Source organism: Eschrichtius robustus, chromosome 5, assembly GCF_028021215.1.
Source record: "Eschrichtius robustus isolate mEscRob2 chromosome 5, mEscRob2.pri, whole genome shotgun sequence".
In the NCBI taxonomy this organism is placed as follows: Eukaryota; Metazoa; Chordata; class Mammalia; order Artiodactyla; family Eschrichtiidae; genus Eschrichtius; species Eschrichtius robustus.
In genome coordinates this window covers 114776398-114791161 of record NC_090828.1, presented here as the reverse complement: position 1 = coordinate 114791161, position 14764 = coordinate 114776398, and positions in this window count along the sequence as shown.

The following is a 14764-nucleotide window of genomic DNA, read 5'->3' as shown; positions in this document are numbered from 1 at the left end:
GAGAGGCCATGGAGAAATGGGAGCCTTGCTACGCTGATGGGTGGGATGTAAATTGCCAACAGCCACTCTGGAGAAGTGTATGGTGTGTCCTGAAACATCTAAAAAACTCGGCTTAGAGAGCATAGGGCACTTCCACTCATGGGCGTCTAATTTGGGAAAACTAAAAATCAGCAAGGCACAGGCACTCCAAAGTTTAGGGTTGCTCTGTTGACAAGAACCTCCACTTCATTCCAACTTAAATATCCCAGGAAAGAGAAAAATGGATAAAGAAGTTGTGGTCCTTAGGTACAATGGAATATCACTCAGCCATGAAATCAACGTCATAAGGCTAGTAGCAGCATGATGAGTGGATTCAGGTACGACGGTTCTAAGTGAAATAAGTCACACAGAAAAAGACACTAATCAGAAGATATCACTTATAGAGGGAATGTAAAAACCGCTACACTTGAACTGAATTACAAAACAGAACAGAGTCACACATTTAGAAAACACACTATGGCTGCCTAACGGGAAAGGTGAGGTGGGGTGATGCCTAAAACAAGGGTTTCAAATTAGCTCAGATACCGTTCCATAAACCCAATATGTAATAGACAAGACCTACTCCTTGCTCAGTGAACTGGACTCAACACCCCCTATTCACCGCCCAAGAATAGATCTGACTAGTAAGAATCTTCAAACCTATGTATTGATATCTCTCCGTAAGTGAGTCAAGTGGGAGTAAAGCGGCATAAACACAGCAGTGAAAAGCAGCTAAACCCCATTAGGAAAATCAATTACTTTTAAAAACCCGTGAAACAAAGACAGTGAAAGAGAGAGAAATTCTTACAAAATTCGTTCAGGGGCTGTGATGCCACCTGGATTGACCATATCTAGACCCACAGCTGATTGAGACATAAGGGTGGACACTCTTGGGGCTGAGAGGTTTGGTGAGGTTGGGTGAGCAAACGCAGACCCTTTAAAGTAATACTGCGTGGTACCCATCCCATGGGTCCCAAATCTCCAGGATCAAGGGCATCTTCCTACATCGAAAACATGCATGAGAAACCCAGAAGATGGTACACCGTGTGATCGGGAAAGGTTTCTAAAACGCACCTCATTTCTCATCTCCTTGTGCTCGGGTTCGCCATTCCAGCCACTTTAATAGCAATCTCCCTCCTTGGAGAATCAGCACTTTAACCTCCTGTTCCGTACAGGTTGCAATTTGTCCTGAGGATGAACGGGAAGAGGGGGAACCAATGAGCGACTAGCTCTAGGTGGTGGGACAGTCACAGGTCACTCTATTTTCCCATCAGGAAGAAGAATTAACCACCGGCTCAGCCTGCCGCCCGGAACCAGAATAGGTCCTGAAGCAATCCTACGCTTTTGCGGCCAGCTCCCAAAAAAGCGAGTTGAAAAATGGAGCTCAGGGGCCCTGCAAATCACAAACCTGCAGAGTTATAAATGATAACTCTCGCCCACAAAAATATTGAGGGAAGGCAACGAAGAGGATTTGAAAGCAAGGCAGAATTGCAGGAAACAGATTTCAGGAGGTAGATTCGAATCGCCTTTAAAGCACAGGAAAAGCGGCAAAACCTCGACAATGATGCCCTTGGCCACAAAGGGCGTATGCGTTTTTTCCTGAATATATTCAGGAAAAAACGCATACGCCCTTTTTGGCCAACCAAGCAACCTGGAAAGGCAAATCAGCGCTACAAAGAAGTCTCGCTTCCCATCGGTCAAAAGGGCCATGCTGAATAAAGTGTCAATACCAGAAATGCAGGAGAGGCCATGGAGAAATGGGAGCCTTGCTACGCTGATGGGTGGGATGTAAATTGCCAACAGCCACTCTGGAGAAGTGTATGGTGTGTCCTGAAACATCTAAAAAACTCGGCTTAGAGAGCATAGGGCACTTCCACTCATGGGCGTCTAATTTGGGAAAACTAAAAATCAGCAAGGCACAGGCACTCCAAAGTTTAGGGTTGCTCTGTTGACAAGAACCTCCACTTCATTCCACCTTAAATATCCCAGGAAAGAGAAAAATGGATAAAGAAGTTGTGGTCCTTAGGTACAATGGAATATCACTCAGCCATGAAATCAACGTCATAAGGCTAGTAGCAGCATGATGAGTGGATTCAGGTACGACGGTTCTAAGTGAAATAAGTCACACAGAAAAAGACACTAATCAGAAGATATCACTTATAGAGGGAATGTAAAAACCGCTACACTTGAACTGAATTACAAAACAGAACAGAGTCACACATTTAGAAAACACACTATGGCTGCCTAACGGGAAAGGCGAGGTGGGGTGATGCCTAAAACAAGGGTTTCAAATTAGCTCAGATACCGTTCCATAAACCCAATATGTAATAGACAAGACCTACTGCTTGCTCAGTGAACTGGACTCAACACCCCCTATTCACCGCCCAAGAATAGATCTGACTAGTAAGAATCTTCAAACCTATGTATTGATATCTCTCTGGAAGTGAGTCAAGTGGGAGTAAAGCGGCATAAAGACAGCAGTGAAAAGCAGCTAAACCCCATTAGGAAAATCAATTACTTTTAAAAACCCGTGAAACAAAGACAGTGAAAGAGAGAGAAATTCTTACAAAATTCGTTCAGGGGCTGTGATGCCACCTGGATTGACCATATCTAGACCCACAGCTGATTGAGACATAAGGGTGGACACTCTTGGGGCTGAGAGGTTTGGTGAGGTTGGGTGAGCAAACGCAGACCCTTTAAAGTAATACTGCGTGGTACCCATCCCATGGGTCCCAAATCTCCAGGTTCAAGGGCATCTTCCTACATCGAAAACATGCATGAGAAACCCAGAAGATGGTACACCGTGTGATCGGGAAAGGTTTCTAAAACGCACCTCATTTCTCATCTCCTTGTGCTCGGGTTCGCCATTCCAGCCACTTTAATAGCAATCTCCCTCCTTGGAGAATCAGCACGTTTAACCTCCTGTTCCGTACAGGTTGCAATTTGTCCTGAGGATGAACGGGAAGAGGGGGAACCAATGAGCGACTAGCTCTAGGTGTTGGGAAAGGCACAGGTCACTCTATTTTCCCATCAGGAAGAAGAATTAACCACCGGCTCAGCCTGCCGCCCGGAACCAGAATAGGTCCTGAAGCAATCCTACGCTTTTGCGGCCAGCTCCCAAAAAAGCGAGTTGAAAAATGGAGCTCAGGGGCCCTGCAAATCACAAACCTGCAGAGTTATAAATGATAACTCTCGCCCACAAAAATATTGAGGGAAGGCAACGAAGAGGATTTGAAAGCAAGGCAGAATTGCAGGAAACAGATTTCAGGAGGTAGATTCGAATCGCCTTTAAAGCACAGGAAAAGCGGCAAAACCTCGACAATGATGCCCTTGGCCAAAAAGGGCGTATGCGTTTTTTCCTGAATATATTCAGGAAAAAACGCATACGCCCTTTTTGGCCAACCAAGCAACCTGGAAAGGCAAATCAGCGCTACAAAGAAGTCTCGCTTCCCATCGGTCAAAAGGGCCATGCTGAATAAAGTGTCAATACCAGAAATGCAGGAGAGGCCATGGAGAAATGGGAGCCTTGCTACGCTGATGGGTGGGATGTAAATTGACAACAGCCACTCTGGAGAAGTGTATGGTGTGTCCTGAAACATCTAAAAAACTCGGCTTAGAGAGCATAGGGCACTTCCACTCATGGGCGTCTAATTTGGGAAAACTAAAAATCAGCAAGGCACAGGCACTCCAAAGTTTAGGGTTGCTCTGTTGACAAGAACCTCCACTTCATTCCACCTTAAATATCCCAGGAAAGAGAAAAATGGATAAAGAAGTTGTGGTCCTTAGGTACAATGGAATATCACTCAGCCATGAAATCAACGTCATAAGGCTAGTAGCAGCATGATGAGTGGATTCAGGTACGACGGTTCTAAGTGAAATAAGTCACACAGAAAAAGACACTAATCAGAAGATATCACTTATAGAGGGAATGTAAAAACCGCTACACTTGAACTGAATTACAAAACAGAACAGAGTCACACATTTAGAAAACACACTATGGCTGCCTAACGGGAAAGGTGAGGTGGGGTGATGCCTAAAACAAGGGTTTCAAATTAGCTCAGATACCGTTCCATAAACCCAATATGTAATAGACAAGACCTACTCCTTGCTCAGTGAACTGGACTCAACACCCCCTATTCACCGCCCAAGAATAGATCTGACTAGTAAGAATCTTCAAACCTATGTATTGATATCTCTCCGTAAGTGAGTCAAGTGGGAGTAAAGCGGCATAAAGACAGCAGTGAAAAGCAGCTAAACCCCATTAGGAAAATCAATTACTTTTAAAAACCCGTGAAACAAAGACAGTGAAAGAGAGAGAAATTCTTACAAAATTCGTTCAGGGGCTGTGATGCCACCTGGATTGACCATATCTAGACCCACAGCTGATTGAGACATAAGGGTGGACACTCTTGGGGCTGAGAGGTTTGGTGAGGTTGGGTGAGCAAACGCAGACCCTTTAAAGTAATACTGCGTGGTACCCGTCTGATGGGTCCCAAATCTCCAGGTTCAAGGGCATCTTCCTACATCGAAAACATGCATGAGAAACCCAGAAGATGGTACACCGTGTGATCGGGAAAGGTTTCTAAAACGCACCTCATTTCTCATCTCCTTGTGCTCGGGTTCGCCATTCCAGCCACTTTAATAGCAATCTCCCTCCTTGGAGAATCAGCACTTTAACCTCCTGTTCCGTACAGGTTTCAATTTGTCCTGAGGATGAACGGGAAGAGGGGGAACCAATGAGCGACTAGCTCTAGGTGTTGGGACAGTCACAGGTCACTCTATTTTCCCATCAGGAAGAAGAATTAACCACAGGCTCAGCCTGCCGCCCGGAACCAGAATAGGGCCTGAAGCAATCCTACGCTTTTGCGGCCAGCTCCCAAAAAAGCGAGTTGAAAAATGGAGCTCTGGGTCCCTGCAAATCACAAACCTGCAGAGTTATAAATGATAACTCTCGCCCACAAAAATATTGAGGGAAGGCAACGAAGAGGATTTGAAAACAAGGCAGAATTGCAGGAAACAGATTTCAGGAGGTATATTCGAATCGCCTTTAAAGCACAGGAAAAGCGGCAAAACCTCGACAATGATGCCCTTGGCCAAAAAGGGCGTATGCGTTTTTTCCTGAATATATTCAGGAAAAAACGCATACGCCCTTTTTGGCCAACCAAGCAACCTGGAAAGGCAAATCAGCGCTACAAAGAAGTCTCGCTTCCCATCGGTCAAAAGGGCCATGCTGAATAAAGTGTCAATACCAGAAATGCAGGAGAGGCCATGGAGAAATGGGAGCCTTGCTACGCTGATGGGCGGGATGTAAATTGCCAACAGCCACTCTGGAGAAGTGTACGGTGTGTCCTGAAATATCTAAAAAACTCGGCTTAGAGAGCATAGGGCACTTCCACTCATGGGCGTCTAATTTGGGAAAACTAAAAATCAGCAAGGCACAGGCACTCCAAAGTTTAGGGTTGCTCTGTTGACAAGAACCTCCACTTCATTCCACCTTAAATATCCCAGGAAAGAGAAAAATGGATAAAGAAGTTGTGGTCCTTAGGTACAATGGAATATCACTCAGCCATGAAATCAACGTCATAAGGCTAGTAGCAGCATGATGAGTGGATTCAGGTACGACGGTTCTAAGTGAAATAAGTCACACAGAAAAAGACACTAATCAGAAGATATCACTTATAGAGGGAATGTAAAAACCGCTACACTTGAACTGAATTACAAAACACAACAGAGTCACACATTTAGAAAACACACTATGGCTGCCTAACGGGAAAGGCGAGGTGGGGTGATGCCTAAAACAAGGGTTTCAAATTAGCTCAGATACCGTTCCATAAACCCAATATGTAATAGACAAGACCTACTGCTTGCTCAGTGAACTGGACTCAACACCCCCTATTCACCGCCCAAGAATAGATCTGACTAGTAAGAATCTTCAAACCTATGTATTGATATCTCTCCGTAAGTGAGTCAAGTGGGAGTAAAGCGGCATAAACACAGCAGTGAAAAGCAGCTAAACCCCATTAGGAAAATCAATTACTTTTAAAAACCCGTGAAACAAAGACAGTGAAAGAGAGAGAAATTCTTACAAAATTCGTTCAGGGGCTGTGATGCCACCTGGATTGACCATATCTAGACCCACAGCTGATTGAGACATAAGGGTGGACACTCTTGGGGCTGAGAGGTTTGGTGAAGTTGGGTGAGCAAACACAGACCCTTTAAAGTAATACTGCGTGGTACCCGTCTGATGGGTCCCAAATCTCCAGGTTCAAGGGCATCTTCCTACATCGAAAACATGCATGAGAACCCCAGAAGATGGTACACCGTGTGATCGGGAAAGGTTTCTAAAACGCACCTCATTTCTCATCTCCTTGTGCTCGGGTTCGCCATTCCAGCCGCTTTACTAGCAATCTCCCTCCTTGGAGAATCAGCACGTTTAACCTCCTGTTCCGTACAGGTTGCAATTTGTCCTGAGGATGAACGGGAAGAGGGGGAACCAATGAGCGACTAGCTCTAGGTGTTGGGAAAGGCACAGGTCACTCTATTTTCCCATCAGGAAGAAGAATTAACCACAGGCTCAGACTGCCGCCCGGAACCAGAATAGGGCCTGAAGCAATCCTACGGGTTTGCGGCCAGCTCCCAAAAAAGCGAGTTGAAAAATGGAGCTCAGGGGCACTGCAAATCACAAACCTGCAGAGTTAGAAATGACAACTCTCGCCCACAAAATTATTGAGGGAAGGCAACGAAGAGGATTTGAAAGCAAGGCAGAATTGCAGGAAACAGATTTCAGGAGGTAGATTCGAATCGCCTTTAAAGCACAGGAAAAGCGGCAAAACCTCGACAATGATGCCCTTGGCCAAAAAGGGCGTATGCGTTTTTTCCTGAATATATTCAGGAAAAAACGCATACGCCCTTTTTGGCCAACCAAGCAACCTGGAAAGGCAAATCAGCGCTACAAAGAAGTCTCGCTTCCCATCGGTCAAAAGGGCCATGCTGAATAAAGTGTCAAAACCAGAAATGCAGGAGAGGCCATGGAGAAATGGGAGCCTTGGTACGCTGATGGGCGGGATGTAAATTGCCAACAGCCACTCTGGAGAAATGTACGGTGTGTCCTGAAATATCTAAAAAACTCGGCTTAGAGAGCATAGGGCACTTCCACTCATGGGCGTCTAATTTGGGAAAACTAAAAATCAGCAAGGCACAGGCACTCCAAAGTTTAGGGTTGCTCTGTTGACAAGAACCTCCACTTCATTCCACCTTAAATATCCCAGGAAAGAGAAAAATGGATAAAGAAGTTGTGGTCCTTAGGTACAATGGAATATCACTCAGCCATGAAATCAACGTCATAAGGCTAGTAGCAGCATGATGAGTGGATTCAGGTACGACGGTTCTAAGTGAAATAAGTCACACAGAAAAAGACACTAATCAGAAGATATCACTTATAGAGGGAATGTAAAAACCGCTACACTTGAACTGAATTACAAAACAGAACAGAGTCACACATTTAGAAAACACACTATGGCTGCCTAACGGGAAAGGCGAGGTGGGGTGATGCCTAAAACAAGGGTTTCAAATTAGCTCAGATACCGTTCCATAAACCCAATATGTAATAGACAAGACCTACTGCTTGCTCAGTGAACTGGACTCAACACCCCCTATTCACCGCCCAATAATAGATCTGACTAGTAAGAATCTTCAAACCTATGTATTGATATCTCTCTGGAAGTGAGTCAAGTGGGAGTAAAGCGGCATAAAGACAGCAGTGAAAAGCAGCTAAACCCCATTAGGAAAATCAATTACTTTTAAAAACCCGTGAAACAAAGACAGTGAAAGAGAGAGAAATTCTTACAAAATTCGTTCAGGGGCTGTGATGCCACCTGGATTGACCATATCTAGACCCACAGCTGATTGAGACATAAGGGTGGACACTCTTGGGGCTGAGAGGTTTGGTGAGGTTGGGTGAGCAAACGCAGACCCTTTAAAGTAATACTGCGTGGTACCCATCCCATGGGTCCCAAATCTCCAGGTTCAAGGGCATCTTCCTACATCGAAATCATGCATGAGAAACCCAGAAGATGGTACACCGTGTGATCGGGAAAGGTTTCTAAAACGCACCTCATTTCTCATCTCCTTGTGCTCGGGTTCGCCATTCCAGCCACTTTAATAGCAATCTCCCTCCTTGGAGAATCAGCACGTTTAACCTCCTGTTCCGTACAGGTTGCAATTTGTCCTGAGGATGAACGGGAAGAGGGGGAACCAATGAGCGACTAGCTCTAGGTGTTGGGAAAGGCACAGGTCACTCTATTTTCCCATCAGGAAGAAGAATTAACCACCGGCTCAGCCTGCCGCCCGGAACCAGAATAGGTCCTGAAGCAATCCTACGCTTTTGCGGCCAGCTCCCAAAAAAGCGAGTTGAAAAATGGAGCTCAGGGGCCCTGCAAATCACAAACCTGCAGAGTTATAAATGATAACTCTCGCCCACAAAAATATTGAGGGAAGGCAACGAAGAGGATTTGAAAGCAAGGCAGAATTGCAGGAAACAGATTTCAGGAGGTAGATTCGAATCGCCTTTAAAGCACAGGAAAAGCGGCAAAACCTCGACAATGATGCCCTTGGCCACAAAGGGCGTATGCGTTTTTTCCTGAATATATTCAGGAAAAAACGCATACGCCCTTTTTGGCCAACCAAGCAACCTGGAAAGGCAAATCAGCGCTACAAAGAAGTCTCGCTTCCCATCGGTCAAAAGGGCCATGCTGAATAAAGTGTCAATACCAGAAATGCAGGAGAGGCCATGGAGAAATGGGAGCCTTGCTACGCTGATGGGTGGGATGTAAATTGCCAACAGCCACTCTGGAGAAGTGTATGGTGTGTCCTGAAACATCTAAAAAACTCGGCTTAGAGAGCATAGGGCACTTCCACTCATGGGCGTCTAATTTGGGAAAACTAAAAATCAGCAAGGCACAGGCACTCCAAAGTTTAGGGTTGCTCTGTTGACAAGAACCTCCACTTCATTCCACCTTAAATATCCCAGGAAAGAGAAAAATGGATAAAGAAGTTGTGGTCCTTAGGTACAATGGAATATCACTCAGCCATGAAATCAACGTCATAAGGCTAGTAGCAGCATGATGAGTGGATTCAGGTACGACGGTTCTAAGTGAAATAAGTCACACAGAAAAAGACACTAATCAGAAGATATCACTTATAGAGGGAATGTAAAAACCGCTACACTTGAACTGAATTACAAAACAGAACAGAGTCACACATTTAGAAAACACACTATGGCTGCCTAACGGGAAAGGTGAGGTGGGGTGATGCCTAAAACAAGGGTTTCAAATTAGCTCAGATACCGTTCCATAAACCCAATATGTAATAGACAAGACCTACTCCTTGCTCAGTGAACTGGACTCAACACCCCCTATTCACCGCCCAAGAATAGATCTGACTAGTAAGAATCTTCAAACCTATGTATTGATATCTCTCCGTAAGTGAGTCAAGTGGGAGTAAAGCGGCATAAACACAGCAGTGAAAAGCAGCTAAACCCCATTAGGAAAATCAATTACTTTTAAAAACCCGTGAAACAAAGACAGTGAAAGAGAGAGAAATTCTTACAAAATTCGTTCAGGGGCTGTGATGCCACCTGGATTGACCATATCTAGACACACAGCTGATTGAGACATAAGGGTGGACACTCTTGGGGCTGAGAGGTTTGGTGAGGTTGGGTGAGCAAACGCAGACCCTTTAAAGTAATACTGCGTGGTACCCGTCTGATGGGTCCCAAATCTCCAGGTTCAAGGGCATCTTCCTACATCGAAAACATGCATGAGAAACCCAGAAGATGGTACACCGTGTGATCGGGAAAGGTTTCTAAAACGCACCTCATTTCTCATCTCCTTGTGCTCGGGTTCGCCATTCCAGCCACTTTAATAGCAATCTCCCTCCTTGGAGAATCAGCACTTTAACCTCCTGTTCCGTACAGGTTTCAATTTGTCCTGAGGATGAACGGGAAGAGGGGGAACCAATGAGCGACTAGCTCTAGGTGTTGGGACAGTCACAGGTCACTCTATTTTCCCATCAGGAAGAAGAATTAACCACAGGCTCAGCCTGCCGCCCGGAACCAGAATAGGGCCTGAAGCAATCCTACGCTTTTGCGGCCAGCTCCCAAAAAAGCGAGTTGAAAAATGGAGCTCTGGGTCCCTGCAAATCACAAACCTGCAGAGTTATAAATGATAACTCTCGCCCACAAAAATATTGAGGGAAGGCAACGAAGAGGATTTGAATACAAGGCAGAATTGCAGGAAACAGATTTCAGGAGGTATATTCGAATCGCCTTTAAAGCACAGGAAAAGCGGCAAAACCTCGACAATGATGCCCTTGGCCAAAAAGGGCGTATGCGTTTTTTCCTGAATATATTCAGGAAAAAACGCATACGCCCTTTTTGGCCAACCAAGCAACCTGGAAAGGCAAATCAGCGCTACAAAGAAGTCTCGCTTCCCATCGGTCAAAAGAGCCATGCTGAATAAAGTGTCAATACGAGAAATGCAGGAGAGGCCATGGAGAAATGGGAGCCGTGCTACGCTGATGGGCGGGATGTAAATTGCCAACAGCCACTCTGGAGAAGTGTACGGTGTGTCCTGAAATATCTAAAAAACTCGGCTTAGAGAGCATAGGGCACTTCCACTCATGGGCGTCTAATTTGGGAAAACTAAAAATCAGCAAGGCACAGGCACTCCAAAGTTTAGGGTTGCTCTGTTGACAAGAACCTCCACTTCATTCCACCTTAAATATCCCAGGAAAGAGAAAAATGGATAAAGAAGTTGTGGTCCTTAGGTACAATGGAATATCACTCAGCCATGAAATCAACGTCATAAGGCTAGTAGCAGCATGATGAGTGGATTCAGGTACGACGGTTCTAAGTGAAATAAGTCACACAGAAAAAGACACTAATCAGAAGATATCACTTATAGAGGGAATGTAAAAACCGCTACACTTGAACTGAATTACAAAACAGAACAGAGTCACACATTTAGAAAACACACTATGGCTGCCTAACGGGAAAGGCGAGGTGGGGTGATGCCTAAAACAAGGGTTTCAAATTAGCTCAGATACCGTTCCATAAACCCAATATGTAATAGACAAGACCTACTGCTTGCTCAGTGAACTGGACTCAACACCCCCTATTCACCGCCCAATAATAGATCTGACTAGTAAGAATCTTCAAACCTATGTATTGATATCTCTCTGGAAGTGAGTCAAGTGGGAGTAAAGCGGCATAAAGACAGCAGTGAAAAGCAGCTAAACCCCATTAGGAAAATCAATTACTTTTAAAAACCCGTGAAACAAAGACAGTGAAAGAGAGAGAAATTCTTACAAAATTCGTTCAGGGGCTGTGATGCCACCTGGATTGACCATATCTAGACCCACAGCTGATTGAGACATAAGGGTGGACACTCTTGGGGCTGAGAGGTTTGGTGAGGTTGGGTGAGCAAACGCAGACCCTTTAAAGTAATACTGCGTGGTACCCATCCCATGGGTCCCAAATCTCCAGGTTCAAGGGCATCTTCCTACATCGAAATCATGCATGAGAAACCCAGAAGATGGTACACCGTGTGATCGGGAAAGGTTTCTAAAACGCACCTCATTTCTCATCTCCTTGTGCTCGGGTTCGCCATTCCAGCCACTTTAATAGCAATCTCCCTCCTTGGAGAATCAGCACGTTTAACCTCCTGTTCCGTACAGGTTGCAATTTGTCCTGAGGATGAACGGGAAGAGGGGGAACCAATGAGCGACTAGCTCTAGGTGTTGGGAAAGGCACAGGTCACTCTATTTTCCCATCAGGAAGAAGAATTAACCACCGGCTCAGCCTGCCGCCCGGAACCAGAATAGGTCCTGAAGCAATCCTACGCTTTTGCGGCCAGCTCCCAAAAAAGCGAGTTGAAAAATGGAGCTCAGGGGCCCTGCAAATCACAAACCTGCAGAGTTATAAATGATAACTCTCGCCCACAAAAATATTGAGGGAAGGCAACGAAGAGGATTTGAAAGCAAGGCAGAATTGCAGGAAACAGATTTCAGGAGGTAGATTCGAATCGCCTTTAAAGCACAGGAAAAGCGGCAAAACCTCGACAATGATGCCCTTGGCCACAAAGGGCGTATGCGTTTTTTCCTGAATATATTCAGGAAAAAACGCATACGCCCTTTTTGGCCAACCAAGCAACCTGGAAAGGCAAATCAGCGCTACAAAGAAGTCTCGCTTCCCATCGGTCAAAAGGGCCATGCTGAATAAAGTGTCAATACCAGAAATGCAGGAGAGGCCATGGAGAAATGGGAGCCTTGCTACGCTGATGGGTGGGATGTAAATTGCCAACAGCCACTCTGGAGAAGTGTATGGTGTGTCCTGAAACATCTAAAAAACTCGGCTTAGAGAGCATAGGGCACTTCCACTCATGGGCGTCTAATTTGGGAAAACTAAAAATCAGCAAGGCACAGGCACTCCAAAGTTTAGGGTTGCTCTGTTGACAAGAACCTCCACTTCATTCCACCTTAAATATCCCAGGAAAGAGAAAAATGGATAAAGAAGTTGTGGTCCTTAGGTACAATGGAATATCACTCAGCCATGAAATCAACGTCATAAGGCTAGTAGCAGCATGATGAGTGGATTCAGGTACGACGGTTCTAAGTGAAATAAGTCACACAGAAAAAGACACTAATCAGAAGATATCACTTATAGAGGGAATGTAAAAACCGCTACACTTGAACTGAATTACAAAACAGAACAGAGTCACACATTTAGAAAACACACTATGGCTGCCTAACGGGAAAGGTGAGGTGGGGTGATGCCTAAAACAAGGGTTTCAAATTAGCTCAGATACCGTTCCATAAACCCAATATGTAATAGACAAGACCTACTCCTTGCTCAGTGAACTGGACTCAACACCCCCTATTCACCGCCCAAGAATAGATCTGACTAGTAAGAATCTTCAAACCTATGTATTGATATCTCTCCGTAAGTGAGTCAAGTGGGAGTAAAGCGGCATAAACACAGCAGTGAAAAGCAGCTAAACCCCATTAGGAAAATCAATTACTTTTAAAAACCCGTGAAACAAAGACAGTGAAAGAGAGAGAAATTCTTACAAAATTCGTTCAGGGGCTGTGATGCCACCTGGATTGACCATATCTAGACCCACAGCTGATTGAGACATAAGGGTGGACACTCTTGGGGCTGAGAGGTTTGGTGAGGTTGGGTGAGCAAACGCAGACCCTTTAAAGTAATACTGCGTGGTACCCGTCTGATGGGTCCCAAATCTCCAGGTTCAAGGGCATCTTCCTACATCGAAAACATGCATGAGAAACCCAGAAGATGGTACACCGTGTGATCGGGAAAGGTTTCTAAAACGCACCTCATTTCTCATCTCCTTGTGCTCGGGTTCGCCATTCCAGCCACTTTAATAGCAATCTCCCTCCTTGGAGAATCAGCACTTTAACCTCCTGTTCCGTACAGGTTGCAATTTGTCCTGAGGATGAACGGGAAGAGGGGGAACCAATGAGCGACTAGCTCTAGGTGTTGGGACAGTCACAGGTCACTCTATTTTCCCATCAGGAAGAAGAATTAACCACAGGCTCAGCCTGCCGCCCGGAACCAGAATAGGGCCTGAAGCAATCCTACGCTTTTGCGGCCAGCTCCCAAAAAAGCGAGTTGAAAAATGGAGCTCTGGGTCCCTGCAAATCACAAACCTGCAGAGTTATAAATGATAACTCTCGCCCACAAAAATATTGAGGGAAGGCAACGAAGAGGATTTGAAAACAAGGCAGAATTGCAGGAAACAGATTTCAGGAGGTAGATTCGAATCGCCTTTAAAGCACAGGAAAAGCGGCAAAACCTCGACAATGATGCCCTTGGCCAAAAAGGGCGTATGCGTTTTTTCCTGAATATATTCAGGAAAAAACGCATACGCCCTTTTTGGCCAACCAAGCAACCTGGAAAGGCAAATCAGCGCTACAAAGAAGTCTCGCTTCCCATCGGTCAAAAGAGCCATGCTGAATAAAGTGTCAATACGAGAAATGCAGGAGAGGCCATGGAGAAATGGGAGCCGTGCTACGCTGATGGGCGGGATGTAAATTGCCAACAGCCACTCTGGAGAAGTGTACGGTGTGTCCTGAAATATCTAAAAAACTCGGCTTAGAGAGCATAGGGCACTTCCACTCATGGGCGTCTAATTTGGGAAAACTAAAAATCAGCAAGGCACAGGCACTCCAAAGTTTAGGGTTGCTCTGTTGACAAGAACCTCCACTTCATTCCACCTTAAATATCCCAGGAAAGAGAAAAATGGATAAAGAAGTTGTGGTCCTTAGGTACAATGGAATATCACTCAGCCATGAAATCAACGTCATAAGGCTAGTAGCAGCATGATGAGTGGATTCAGGTACGACGGTTCTAAGTGAAATAAGTCACACAGAAAAAGACACTAATCAGAAGATATCACTTATAGAGGGAATGTAAAAACCGCTACACTTGAACTGAATTACAAAACAGAACAGAGTCACACATTTAGAAAACACACTATGGCTGCCTAACGGGAAAGGCGAGGTGGGGTGATGCCTAAAACAAGGGTTTCAAATTAGCTCAGATACCGTTCCATAAACCCAATATGTAATAGACAAGACCTACTGCTTGCTCAGTGAACTGGACTCAACACCCCCTATTCACCGCCCAAGAATAGATCTGACTAGTAAGAATCTTCAAACCTATGTATTG